The sequence below is a fragment of the Chenopodium album genome, chromosome 10 (assembly GCF_948465745.1).
Source record: "Chenopodium album chromosome 10, dcCheAlbu1.1, whole genome shotgun sequence".
Taxonomy (NCBI): Eukaryota; Viridiplantae; Streptophyta; class Magnoliopsida; order Caryophyllales; family Amaranthaceae; genus Chenopodium; species Chenopodium album.
The window spans coordinates 27,359,704-27,374,822 of NC_137843.1; the positions used below are offsets into that span (position 1 = coordinate 27,359,704).

Genomic DNA, 15,119 nt, shown 5'->3' on the forward strand with positions numbered 1-15,119 from the left:
GACGATTTCAAATCGCAATCTGGATATGTGTTCTGTCTAAATGGAGGAGTGTTTACTTAGAAGTGCCAAGTAGAGCACAACTGCAGATTCTACAACGCCGAATACTTGGCAGCTGCTAAATAACTAAGGAGGCTGTTTGGATTCGTAAGTTCGTTGGTGAACTTGATGTTGTACCCTCAATCAAGGGTCCCATAGCCCTCTATTGTAACAACAATGGAGCTATTACTCAGGCCAGAGAGTCAAGGGAATATTAGAAGGTCAAACATGTCAAGCGGCGATTTCACATGATTCGAGAATGGAAATAAGAAGGTGAAATCAGAATTTGTAAAGTTGGAACGGATGACAATGTAGCCGATCCACTTACTAAACCTTTGCCTCAAGTGAAGCACAACAAGTGTTTTGGATGTTTTTGTCCCTCGGGAGAGTTACATCTTAGAGATTGATCCGACTGCGCCTGTACTTGCAAAACAATGGAGACTCCGGGTGATTGGAGCTCCGCCTCCGACGGTCAAGTTAGTACTTGAATGAGAGTAGGAAAAAGGTGCAGAAATTTAGGTGAGATCTTCTCGGATTCCGAGATCAGGTGTTTCTCTGATGTAAGAGAATGTAGGGTATGCTGTAATAAATTGTAGGTGCCCCCAAAATGGGGGAAATCTCCCTATTTATAGGGTAATCGGGAGATGTGCCCCTGATTAGGTCACTCTGACCTAATCCTGCTGGGCTATGCCGAATTACGGCTTTTTTAGGATTTGGGCCCTTGAGGGCCACCTTTTTCTCCCATATTCTAGGAGTGACACGTGTCAAATGGAGATCGGTCCGATTTGGACCAATCAAGGTATGACACGTGTCACGATCTGGTTGGTCCACGCGGCATGGGTAAAATTACCCAAAACAACAAGCACGTTGAGGCAATGGGAATCAGGCATGTGGGAGACTGGCTCTGATTTCCTAATTTAGTGTTTTAGTTAATTATTAACATTTAATGTAAGACACTAAGAAAAACCATTCAAGTTTGGAGTAATATAAATTTCATGCAATATTTTATCACTCTGTTTCCTATTTAATTGTGGTTTAGGATTAAATAATGAGTCCATTCGATTATGAGAATATTCAAAATAGGGTATCAAGACCAGTCTTGGTAAGGAAACACCTATTAAGTGAATATTGAATATTGTAATTGAAAATTATCCCTAATCGAGGTTATTTAAACAATGGATGGTTAATGACCATTTAAGATTAGTGTGTAGATTGATTTATAGAACCGTTTCTTGTGCTACAAGGACATGATCGTCATAAATCATTTGCACGGGTATTGGTTTAGAACCATACTGGATCGACCTATGAGAATACTTTAAGAGATTAAAAATCGTCATAAGTATACTTCTCATTATGGCTATCGGAACCTATTTCCTCGACCATGAGTGTTGTGAGTTCTCTTGTTTGAGTACTAGTCCGCTTTGATGTTGTCAAACGTCTCCCGAAATAGGGGATTATAACGGCAGCACTTGGGCGGCTAGGTCCTCTCAGTAAGAGAAGCTACATTACAAGATTGGGAATGTCCCCCTACTAAAATAAGGAAGATGTCTTTGTTGTTTACAAGGCCTCTCGAATAACGAGACTGTAAAATGCATGGCCGTGCTCGGATGGATTTTAGAAATCATTTGTTTATTGACAGTCGGACTCGGGATCGAGAAACACTTCTGAACATAATAAGGATGACGAATAAATCTTACCTTATAGTTCATGAAGAGACATTAAGTGACATAGGAAAAAGGCTATACACTAAATGCGCACTTCTCCAGAAGGATAAGTGGGAGATTGAAAGGAATGGTGTCCTTCGAACAAGTTTATTATTCCGATAGAGGGTTGGAATTATTAGAAAGCTTATTATTCAGTGAGGTCAAGTGATCAAAATGCCTGGGTAGAGGCCGCTTCCGATCAGTAATATTAATGAATAATTAATATTACAGCTTAATCTTGACTGAACCCTTCGGGTCACACCCAAGCAACTAGCGAACCGAAGCGACGAATTGATTCAGAAGGAATTAATGAGTCGCCCGAGTAATTAATATTTAGAAGTCGAAAATTCGAGCTTGGAGCGTCAAAAGTCGAGTCGATAATAATAAACAGACGAGACAAGAAAACTAATAAATCAACAAATTCCCAAAATACCCCTAGCATCGGAATGCCCTGAGCAAACCGAGTGCTAGGGGCATATAGCCTAGCAAGGTGGCTAGCAAGCGCACCAAGCCGAGCCTATGCTGGCTGGTGCATGCTAGCGCACCAACGTTAGCAGCACCAAGCTTGCAATGCTAGCTAGCAAGCAGCGCGCTAGCATGCTAGCACTGCTAGCAGTGCGTGCGTGCTGGCGCGTAGGGCTAGCCAAGGGGAGCTGCGGCATGGCGCGCCATGCCCAGCAGCAAGCAGCCAGCAAGCTTGCTAGGCTGGCGCTGCTAGGCAACAACCATGCCACAAGCACCAAACGGCCAGCAGCAGGCCTCCGCCAAAGCAGCCTGCACGCAAGTGCGTGGCCTGCTGGGCCAAGTGTGCGGCAGCAGCAATGTAGCCCACACTTGGGTACCTTGGTGCCCAAGTGTGGGTGGCACTTGGCGCGATTTGAGAGGTGGGCTTGGTGGTGTGTTGGCCAGTTTTGGGAGAGGGAGTGAGGAGCAAGTTTGGTCGCCCCCTCTCCAAATGGTCCTCACCTAACCTCTCATGTGAGCTTGAAACTTGTTGATTTATTAGTAGCTTGCTTATTTATTTTATTTTAGATTTAAAATAAAATGAATAAAATCAAAATTTCCCACATTGAAAGATGATGGGAATTTTGAGAGAATTTGCCTATAAATACCAACCTAGGAAGTTGGGAATTCTTCACTTGAGTCAGTGTTGAAAAAGGCATCACAGTGTGAAAACCTTTGAACACTAATTACTCGGGTTTTGAGGTCTGGCCTTGCTAACTCCAAGGCAACAGACCGAGTTCGGTGCTCGCGTTGCGGGTGGACTTCGTTGGAGGTCCTCGTGTGAGCGGGGCTAAGAGCTTTCGAAGTAACAGCTCAATTAAGTGAGCGAAGCACGCTACAAAGGTATTAATCTCTTTCTTAATCTTATTGTTTAAGGTAATTATGCTTTATGGTTATAATTATTATGAGTGTGGTCTTAGCTCGGGTTTCCTTTCGCGGTGGGTCGGCCTCATCGAAACCCAACACAGAGTGCTAACGCCACGGCTATAACAATAATTATAATAATTTTCAACAAGAAAAAAAAGAAATTATACTTATAATAATTGTAATAATAATAACAATCAAATCCAAACTTTATTAATATAAATTGTAGACTTGTACATTGTTAGTTTGTTACCCTTAGTGGAAATTACAAAATTATATAGTATCTCACTAATTAAACTATGAAAAAAATATCAAAATTAAATATTTGTGTGTCGTGTCTTATTAAGTCTTGCTTGATACAATCAATTCAGGCATTCTGCTTTCCAGGCTTGGGGTTGTGCTCATTTCTTCCCCATATTTTTGGTACTTTTATCACCATCTTGTGCCTTTTTCCCATGCATAATAACTTTTTAATTTCCTTACAATAGACCACGACAATAACCAACATTCCACTTTTATCATTAATTCTCATTTGAATCCTGCCATTACACAAACTGCTAATTAAAAAAAAATCAATGTAAAAAATGACAATATGACGTTGATCAGATTATAACTATGTAGAAACAAAGCTATTCCTTAGTGTAGTATGTAACAATGCATAAAAATGAGAGAATAAGGGCCTGATGATATGGAGAGTAACTGAGGCATTGTGAATATGTGGAGGAATAGTAGCTAGAGTACCAACCCAAATTGCAGACAAAAGTGTAAATAAGCTTCAATAAAATAAACGCTATATTGATATATTCATAAAAACAAAGCTTATTAATTCTGACTAGGATATCCTACTGTCCAACTGCCCATGCTCTATCAATTCGCAATGTAACCAACCATATTTTCACACTGACATTTACTCGGCAATGACTAGGGAATTCTAAAATAAAAAAATAAAAAAAGACCAAGGAATTATATTAAGAAAAATATGAGAAAAGAACCCAAATACATACCTCCAAAAGATGCAGCTATAGCAATCGAACCACCAATAGTTCTAGTAGCTATAGCAGCTAGAGCAAATCCACTTGCACCAATGGCAGGTAAAAGGCTTCCTAATGTTAGAGCCACAATGTTCAGCCCTTGAGCAATTGTAGGTGCAACTACTCCTACAATATCAGAAGAGAAATTTAGTAGTGAGAACTGGTTCTAAGTCCTTCTAACTATTTGAGATTTATGATATTTTTAACCAATATAGTCTACACTCTACAGACATATACCTCCAGATATAGCTAACACTGCTCCTCCAACTAAAGTAGCTCCACCAATCATGCCACCTTGCTTCCATTTCACCCTAGGATCACTATCATCTCTCTTTTCGACTTATCCTTTGATTATGATCATCAATGAACAAGCTAATATTATCTCCAATGCTTCCTATGAACAAACAATATTATGTATTTAACAAAAGTAATAGATAGCCCCAAAATTGCAATATATGTTAACAATTAAGGATCCACGTGAGAGTTCCTTAAAAGACGTATGCAATACATTACAAATAAAGGTAAATTAATCACAAAGTAACTTTAAAAAATGTTTATACCATGATGACCAAATGACAACAAAAGTAATATCATGCTATCTTAAATTGATAGAAGGTCAATGAGATGCTCACAAAAGCAAAGGGGCAGTTTCATTTCCATTATAATTTTAACATATCGTATTATATCTTAATCTGATGAATAATAATGATTTAATATGAACATAGATAATATATCTAACCAGCACACACAATCGACCACAATAATACACAAGTATAAAGATTGAACTAAATTAATAATAGCCTGATAGCATTATATTCAAAGATCCTTAATTAAGAAAATAGCAAATTCTTATACTAGGACATACATTATGGAAATACAAACAAGAGAAAGCAATAAACATGTAATTTCATGTTTTCAACTAAATAAAAAATGGAATTTACAAAAATACAGATATTAAGAAGGGTTAAAAAAAACCTTCATAAGCATATTGAGATGGACCCCAACATTAAAGTACTGCATATTATCTTCAGCGAGAGGAGCTACATTAATAGTTCCAAGGATTATTAATTATACACAAACTACAAAACAATTACAATTTAAAAAATAGAACCCAAGCAAAATTACAATCAGGCCTTTTGAGACATAATTATGTCCAACATCAAAAATTACACACCATGGGTAGGTGATGCTCTATAGATTTACAATCCCTATTATTTTTTTTAATTTTTTCTATAGGAACTCCAATTTCAAAGTACAAAATATTAATCAAATAACACAATTCAAAATTCTCAAAGAAAGTAATGTAAGACAATGAAGCAAATATATTTTAGTTTCAATATACAATTTGAAAAAAGAAATCAAAAACATAAATTGCATTTTCAATTAAGAGCTGCAAGAGGTATTAGAAATTGAGTAAGGATAAAAATACTAACCCAAACCCCTGGCGGTGTCGGTTGTGTTAGTGGTGTCAGCTAGGAGGTGTGGCGCTGTTGGTGGCACTGACTTTTGGTGGTGCGGTGGTCTGGTGGCATATTAGATCTCCCTTCGCCTAATCTTCTCGAGGTGTTACTGATGGTGGTCAGACACAAGATCCACGACCATTGGAGTAACACGTGATACAAATAGTGAGTAAATAACAAATTACTAGAAATTCAAATCCACCAAAGATCTCTAGATTGTCTATATTGACAATTAAATCAAAGATAGTTGAACCCTAGATTGTCAAATTGATATTTGATGATTATGAAGAATAATAAATACCTCAACCCAGCTTCAATGGAGGGAAGAAACCCCAGAGTACGCCACTTCATTGGAAAGCTCGGTTCAATGGAGAAGACAGAGAGAGTGTGTGTGAAAGAGAGAGAGAGTATGTATGAGAATGTGCGGAAGAGAGGGATAACACGTAAAGTGGGTCCTCCAACTAGTGACTCACCAAATTCTTGAAAAAATTTGAGGTGCTGATTTATCTAAATTTAAGTGCATTTAAAAATTTCAAATTCAGTACCGTGGCATTAGCATTTTAGGCCATTGTATTAGCACCCCTAATGCAACGGCTTTAAGAAGCCATTGCGTTAGCCCCACCTTTTGATGTACAAAGTTAATGCCGTTGTATTAGGCTTACCTAATGCAATGACAATAAAACGAGCCGTTGCAATAGCTCTTTTTCACCGTTGCATTTGATAAAAAATGTAGTAGTATACTATAAAGGATAGGCAAAGTAGCTTATAGGTTGGCCTTACCTATGGAGCAAAGAAAAGTACATGATGTATTTCATGTATCTCAGTTAAGGAGGTATATCCCTGATAAGTCTCATGTGCTACAACCTGAAACCATTGAGTTAGATCAAAGCTTCACCTTTGAGGAAAGACCTGTCAAGATCCTTGACAGTAAAGTGTGTAGTACACGCAATAAGAATGTCAAGATTGTTAAAGTGCTATGGTCTAACCAAGAGTATAAGGAAGCAACTTGGGAAGCTGAAGATGAGATGAAAAAGAAATATCCCGAGTTTTTTCTAGTATGTTGAGTTTCGGGGATGTAACTCGTTTTCTTTAAGGGGGGTAGAATACGGTTGAATTTCGCGCTTGTTCCTTATATTTTTAGTTATTTTTGTGCTTTTTGAACAATTTGAACGAGTATTTTAAGCTATATTTATCTCAAAGAGTCACAAAAAGGTAAAGGTATGACAAAAAGTACAGCAATATTATACGAAGCGAGGAAAAAGTTTGAATTTCGTTACCAAAGTTTCGAGACGAAACTTCTTTTAAGGGAGGTAGACTGTAATACCCCGTATTTTTATACATATTTTTTTATTTAAATAAGTATTTCGTAAAGTATTTAATTAATTTGAAATGAATTATTTATGGCACTTTAATTATTTATTTAATAATTTTGGAAATACTTTATTTTATTATTTAAAAATATAGTTTGGGGCATGTGATTTTATAAAAGGAAAATTTTAAAGTCAGTCAAATACAAGTTTGAATAGAAAAGAGATTATTAAGGGTAGGAAGGGAATTTATGTAATACCCCGTATTTTTGAAACATATTTTCTAATTAATTAATTAATTATTATTTTCTAAAATGAATATTTTAGTAATTTATTTTACTATTTGAATTTTGGAGCCAAAATGATATTTGAATTTGGGCACTAAAAGTATTTTAAAACTCAATTATTATTTTGGATTTTGTACAAGATTTATTATCTATTTATTTTATTGAAAAACCGGATTATTTATATATATTTCAGATATTTTAATTAAACAAAATTATATTTTATTATTTATTTAAAAGGGCTAAAAATTCCTAAATTATTTACTATTTTTGGATTTTCTATGTGTACAAAATCTGATTTACTTAGTTATTTTATTTAGTGAATAATTGGTATTATCTTAATTAATGATTTTATAAAATAAATATTATTTACACAATTATTTTTAATTCCTTAAATCTAGCAAAAACATTCCCTAAATACTACAATGGAAATCCGAAAATTTATAGCATGGAAGCTCAAAATATTTGCCACCTTTGTTGGGTTTCGGGTAAATTATTTTGGTTATTTGTATTTTTAATTATCTCCTTAAAATCTCTTATTTTCCTCAATTTATTTTTCCATATCCTAAATATTTTATCATCTTATTTTCTTACCTTATATCTCCCTTGATAATCCTCCAAGTAATCTCTTTTGCCATATTATATTTCATGACAACACACCTTCCTTAAATTAATTATTCTTAGTCACCTTAGTATTAAACTTTCCATAATTGTTTAACTTTCTTCTCCAAGTAATTTCCTTAATTCTTTTTACCGTAATTCTTTCTACATTCTCCTACCATAATTCTTCCATTCATGAACATATAAATACCCCCCTCGTACCTCTCATATTCTTCACACCAAAACCCAATTCTCTTCTTCTCTCTTCTTCTTCTTCTTTTCCCTAAACCTTTTCATACTTTGCTTCTCCTCTTTTAACACAAATCAGCCCGTATACCTTTGAAGCCACTTTTCGGGTAATTCTGGTGAATTTTTGGAGTTTTGGTGTATCACGGAAGATTGTTCCTCTCTCGAAAAATCCTTGAGGTTAGGCTCAAGAATCACTCAATTCGGAGTTATATTGAAGGAGTTATGGCCTCTGCAAGTTCTGCCTATTCTTTCCAACGAAAATTCAATTCCCTTTAATCCTATTCCTTTATCTTCTTCATGATTAGATTTCTAAAATATAAATACTTATTTCAAAGCCATAATTTTATATTAAAGTATTATTTTAAAAGAGTTTTATAGTCCATGCACATTAGATTTGAGTTTATGTTGTGATAACCTTATAGTTATGTTATTTGCATGGTGTATTCGTGATTGAACTTTGAAAATGCGAAGTGTTGTTTGATATTTGGAATCAAGGTAAGTTTAGGTGGCTAGATACCTTTGAAAGTGATTGGTTTGAATAACATGTTTTGAATGAATTTATGATGATTAAATTAAATTGATTTGAATTATGATTTTTGTAATAAATTATGTTTGGAGGTATTGATTTTAATTAATATTTATTTTAATAAAAGTATTTTGAATGATTGAGTTTAAAATCATGTTTTGAATGATTTGAATTACTTACCATGTTTAAATAAAGGAAATGATTTGAAAAGTTTGTTAAATTAAATAAAAGGGTTTTCAAAGGAACAGTTATTGATTTTGAAAAGTTATTAATAAGAGATTTTATTCTAAAGTACTTATTAAAAGGTTGATTTTGAAAGCATGACTGAATTGAATAAAAAGGGGTTTGATTTAACCTATTACAAAGGTTGATTTTATTTAAGGATGAGTTATTGAATTATTATTGAATTAAAGTTTTACAAGCATGTTAGTAATCCCACTATGCAGTTTTTGTTTGATAAGGCCTTGGAGTTTGTATGAACGAGTCTTTCCTAAAGAATAGCCTTGAAATAGTAGGAGACTAACTTGAGGGGTGTTCACACTTGGGTTAGGAATTGGTTTTAAAAGAGGAATTGGTTTTATTATTTATTCTATTGAAATATTGGATTATTGGTATTGGATTCAAATCATGAATCTTGGAATTATTGGATTAATTATTTAAATTAGTTTTAAAAGCATGTTTGCAAATAAAATTGAGTTTATATTATCTTGCGCTTATCGAACTTAGCATATTTTGCTAATCCGTATTTCCTATTTGTTTTGGTTCGCCCTGTTTACCGTAATGGTAAGCAGTGTTGACTATTTTCAGGTGGAGTCATGAATGAGCATATGGGAGTCCCGGGATTTGCTTCACCTAGTTTAGGAATGTTGGTCTCGTCTTTATTTTGAATACTCATAACAATGTTACTATTTTTATAAGTATTAATAAAAGAAAGTTAAGTTTCCCCTCCAAGTTTTTGTTATTGAGTTAAGTATTGTGAGTAGCCTTGCATAATCACATGACGGTAATACGCCTAAGTCTATCTCTATGGTATAATTATACGTATTATACTAGTATTTCCGTAGAGGAAGATTTTAGGGTGTTACAATTTAAGTTTAGGAAGGTTTCTAGAGAAAAGGGATATAAATATTCAACACATAGGCAAATTGAACTTTGCCTAGAGCGGAGAATACCAAAGGTAAATTTTTCTCTCTCTCCTATTATTTTCTCTTTCTCTCTCTTATTTCCCCTTCCCCTTATTTTTTTTAGCACCACCGCCAGCCACCACCACACCGCCGGACGACCGTTGCGCCATGAGCAGGCGCCGGCAGCAGCGATGGCACCACCAGCGGTGTGGTAACATCCAGCTGTGGTGTCGGGGCTGCTGCTCGGCACTATTAAAAAAATGTATTTTTTTAATTTTCTTTCTTTAATCCTAAACTCGCCATTATTTAATTGATGTTTTTGGATATTTGTGATGATTTTATGACGTTTGATTATAAGTATTATGCAAATAAATTTTCAGATTTGGTTTTGATTTAAAAAGCCCCAAAATTGAAAACCCTAGGTTTCTAAATTAGTGTATGATGATGGAATTTGGTTATGGGTGGTTTAAATCATTAAATTAGGTTTTTTAAAACATATTTACAGCAAGTTTTAATGATTTAAAAAAAGCTGAAAATTTTATTAGGAAGCCATAATTGAGTTTCTTGAAGGGATTTTTGATTATCCATTAATTGGGATTAAAGTAAGGGGTTTTTAAATAATTTTCAGCTTGTTTTAAATAATTTATGAGTGATTTAAGGAGTGTATATATTGCTAGAAATTTGTGTAGAGTAGACTTTAACGCCTCTTCATAATTTTTTATTGTAGGAGATTTCTAAGTGAATGAGTTCGTATAGTTATGGCGATTTTAAGATCATATTCAAGGTACGTTCGCGTAGTTGGCATTTATTTGATGATGTAGGAACATTCTAGCTAGGCCTTGAATAATTAATTCCAAATAGTATCATGATAGATTTTGATTGAAATTTGTTATTTGGTTGATGTTGGTGATTGAATTATGAAGTATAAATTATTTGTGATGGATTAGTGATTGAAAATAATTAATTTGGCATGTTGTATATGAACCACACTTTTATTATTGGCATGATAGTGAGCATGTTTAATTAAAATAAATGTTTAATTTGGTTTGGAATACTAAAAAGGAATTTTATTTTGGTTTATATAATTTTTATTGATGCTATAAGCATTAGGAGGAGCTATTTAAGTGTCTATGTACACGAGGAATAAATTATATATTGGTGCCTCAACGCTAAATGAATAAATTAGTTATATTTATTTAAGGGTCATGTTGTATGTTGTATGCTTGTAAACAGGCGCAACAAGATAAGTTGTGTGATGATAGGATGAAAGCATGTTAGTGTGTTTAATTTACGCTTATGTACTCAACATTGTTGATTGTGTGTTGTATGTTTATTGGCCTTGTCTTTACTTTGTCCCTACGATGACCCATTTCTAATGGAGAGTAGTGGGGACAAGTAGAGAGGAGCTTTTCAGGTGATGAAACATATTCATAATGGACATGAGTGAAGAGAGAATCATGCTTAGTTTCCAAGGGATTTCGATGTGATTTAATGCTTTGATTATTTTATATTATGCTTTTGAGACTAACGCAAAGGTTTTTAAGTTGTTTAATTTTTTAATAAGGGCCTACAATGGATCCAAGTTGTAGGTTGACTTCGTTTTACTTTGGTTTGACTTTACTTTCCTTTGGTTGACTTTTAAAGGTTAAATGTTTTGAATGTTTTTAAAGACAGTCTTCCGTTGTGTGTCTTTGATAGTTGTCTTAGCCGTTTTCACGGTGGCGATAATGTCTTAGATTTTCCTATTTTAAGTTTTAAAAAGAGCAGGTATTTTAAAGGAAAGGAATTTCTAGGGTGTTACATCTCAAGGGTCTAACACCGAGACTCACACTTTTCTCGATGAGCATGGTAACTATGATTACTGTGTTCCCGATGGGAGCGACTATAGGGGTGATTCTAACTACCCATATGTCGACCCCACCAATCCTTTACCACTAGCATTGCCTTGGAAATTTACTACCTTGGCCCCTTGTCAACAAGAAAAATTAAGGGGCCACTATGGTTGGCCACCCGGCTACACCGGGGAATGGGATACTTATGGTCCCCCATCTGGGTTCTCCTATGATAGGGATGACAACAATGATGATGTTGGGCCTAGTGGTAATTAGTTCCCCCTCTTTGTGCTTTTTCCTCCATCCCTTTTATTATGTGATCTTTTGTTTTGTATTGTATTGTTGGGATGTTGAGATGTATTTTTGTCTAGCTTGGGGGAACATTTTTCTTGTGGGAAAGACTCGGTGGCCAATTTTGTTGTTGTGAATATCCTTGATCTTTAGTGCCTTAATGCCTTGTCATTGCTTGTCTTGATTGATGATGTGGAGTGTTGTCAGTTATGTTGTTGTTTCCTATGAGTGTCTCATGTTTATCTTGTTGAGTATCTTTTTGATGATTATATTGAGATGATTGTTTATGATGATGTTTTGATGATGATTTTGCTCCCTTAATCCAAACCCCTTTAATCCAAAGCTCTTGAATCCAAACTCTATAATCCAAATACTTGTAGATTAGTGTATAGTTTGATTTTGCTATTTTGTTATTTTGTTTTGAAGTTACTAACCTTTTTCCTTGTATATAGTTCCATTTTCTCTTTTATTCTTACTTGGTTTTGAGGTTCATGCTAATGCTTTTTGGAGCTTCATGGAGGTGGTATTTTCCTTTACCCCTGTTTTATTGGCTTAGCTTGGATAACTCGGTGAGATCTTTCTTATTTCTTTCTTTTCTTTCATTGTTTGCTTAGATTAGGATTAGTTTAGGAAGAGTTGAACGGTTCGAGGATGTTTGATCATTGACGATGTTGTCGAATGACCACTTGTTTGTCGATTGGGATTTATATGATATGCATGCATCTTTGTACTTTTCTTTATCTTTTCCTCTTCTTTTCCTTCTCTTCTCTTTTCTCTTTTGGGACCTGGTGTTGCTCCCTTTGATGGATTTGAAACTAATATTGAGTTATTCCTACAACCATGTGAGGTTTAATTCTTTTCTAGATTTCTACATATTTTGTATGAGCGGCACATGAATCCTTGACAATTGTATTCTTTATCTAAAACTAGACTCTTATCTCCCGAGATCGCGGCCAAACCATTTAGGAAGGACAAATACATATTTTTCGGGGTAGTAATTTTTATTTTTCTAGGATAGATTACATTTCTTTATTTTGGATTTACATTTGCCTACTTGCTAATTATTTGAGCCATAAACCTCCTTTTCAAACCGTATCTTTAGCTTTTGAGCCTTTTGTTTCATTCTTGTTTCAATTCTTGGTTTTTGTGAAGCAATTGATCATTATTGTTGGAGATTGTGGTGGATGAGTTTGAAAATTGGTTCTTATAATGTAAGCAAGTTTGTTTTGTGTATATTTTGTGAATAAAGGCCAATACCAAGTTGAAAAAGCTGTCCATTATAGTTAAAAGAGGCAAGGATAATGCAATAAAGTGAAAAATAAATAGAAAAATGAAAAAAAGAGAAAAGGCAAAGCAAATTCAAATGCTTTGGCAAAAGTGAAAAAAATATGAAAATTGAAAAGTTCAAAAATATTTTGATGTAAGTGTATTTCTCCCTATTTTGAGCATTGGGGACAATGCTTCATTTTAGCTTGGGGGGAAGCGTTCTCACGCTTTTTGTATATATGTTTGTGATTTTGGCTTTTAATAAGCTTGGGGGTGTTGATGTTTTTGTTTAATGATTGCTTGATTATGGTGTTGGCGATTGATCACTCTTTGCTTCACAATTTAGGTAAATCACCAAATTTCAAATTTTAGCCTACCTTCACCCTTTTCGCCCTTACATTACAACCCTTTTCAAGACCTTTTGACCTTTTTGGTTTAGTCACAAGTTGGTGGAGGGAGATGTGAGTCAAGCCTATGTAGCGGTGTACATAGTCAAGATGTCGAGTAGCCCTAAAATCTCTTCTTTTCTGACTCCTTCGAGGAATCATTGAGATGCTCACTAGAGGTGGATTTGAAACTAGTTAGGAGAACGTGGTAAGATTTTTTGAGATGAAGGTGAATTGTATTTCATTAGTTCTCTATGCTTAGCATATTTTATGTTTCAATCAACCTTGGATATATTGGAACATGCATACCCTTATTGTATAGAAAGTTGTTTATTCACTTGTATTTCATCATTTGTAAAAGTCCATTTCAAAGGTTATTAGTTTTAATTTTTCCTTTTTAATTTTACTTTCCTTCTTATGATTTGCCTTATTTTTACCTTTAAGAGTTATGGGTCAAACTCTTTGGATACCCTTAAGAGACTTCACTGACGGGAGGAAGATTCTAGGTCGTTGGATTCTAAAACTCCCCCGATCAAACAAAATTTATAACCAAACCTAACCCTAATATAGGGGTAAGTCTAAGTCGAACCCAAGGGAATGGAGGTAAGAGTTATGGTCTTAAGTCAAGCTATTCCGAAGTCTAGGTAAACGGTTTGGTCTAAAACAAACTAATCAACACTACTATTTGAATATGAAAAACGATATCAAGCGATACTAGGGAATTAGGATCCACATGCATCGACAATCATGCAAATTGGGTAATAAATCAATCAATCGAATAATGCGAGGGAAAGTAGTAATCGCAATAAAAAAAAACACTTGAAAAGCTATTTCCTAGGTGCCAAACTAGTGGTCTCTACGAATGACTGACATAGGAACATCACGAGACAAGTTCAACAGATAAGAGTAGCTTCCAAATCAATGTGACGTATCAATGAAAACTATAATGCAATCTAACTTGATAATTAAGGTTGATCACTCCTCAAGACATCAAACACATACACAATTTCTACCAACCAATTTAATCGGAAAATCAAATCAATCAAAATCCCCCAATTAGCTATGAATTATCACTCATACATGCTTCACCACAACCCTAACAAGCAATCTACTCACTACACATTGCAAATTTGAATAGAAAAACTAAACTAATCACCAATTTCATTATCAACATTGTATTCAAATTATCAAAAATCAAATCAAACATTCAACTAGAAATTCCACCAAATATCAAGAATCAAACACTAAAATTGCATTAAAGAGTAAAGAACTCTTACAAAACTTTGATCAAAATCAAAGAGGATGAAGATTAGAAGTAGCAATCATCAAATCACCAAGTTTCTCTCTCTAGAATCTAAGAACCAAAGTTTCCCCAATTTTAGCTTCTCTCTATAAAAATCTAATGTAAATCAAATTCTAATACAATTTTAGTCTAATTCTCTCCCTAAAAATAAGAAAATCTATAAATAGCGAAACTAACAAAGGAGAAGTTAATTAGACATCCAAAAATAACCAGTACAGGTGCACCCTCTCCTCATAATGCGCGGACGCGGAGAAATGGGTACGGAACGGGGGAAGCAGGGTTGCGCGCTCGCGCCTCGCACATACGCGGTCGCGCCTCTACTCTACGCGCCCGCGCCTGGGAGCATGGCAGCT

The 15,119-nt window shown here is 34.7% G+C and overlaps 1 long non-coding RNA gene across 2 annotated transcripts; it reads right to left on the minus strand.

The window, feature by feature from the left end:
* Positions 1–3,298: 3,298 nt before the first annotated feature.
* Positions 3,299–6,050, minus strand: LOC145563851 (uncharacterized). 2 transcript variants are annotated; one of them, XR_014094636.1, is made up of 6 exons: positions 5,900–6,050; positions 5,572–5,707; positions 5,114–5,178; positions 4,376–4,532; positions 4,112–4,264; positions 3,299–3,646 (listed from the first exon to the last, which is right to left on the minus strand). It is a non-coding gene; the product is annotated as an uncharacterized LOC145563851 (long non-coding RNA). The 2 variants fall into 2 exon arrangements; XR_014094637.1 differs by lacking the exon at positions 5,114–5,178.
* Between the last annotated feature and the right edge of the window lie 9,069 nt (positions 6,051–15,119).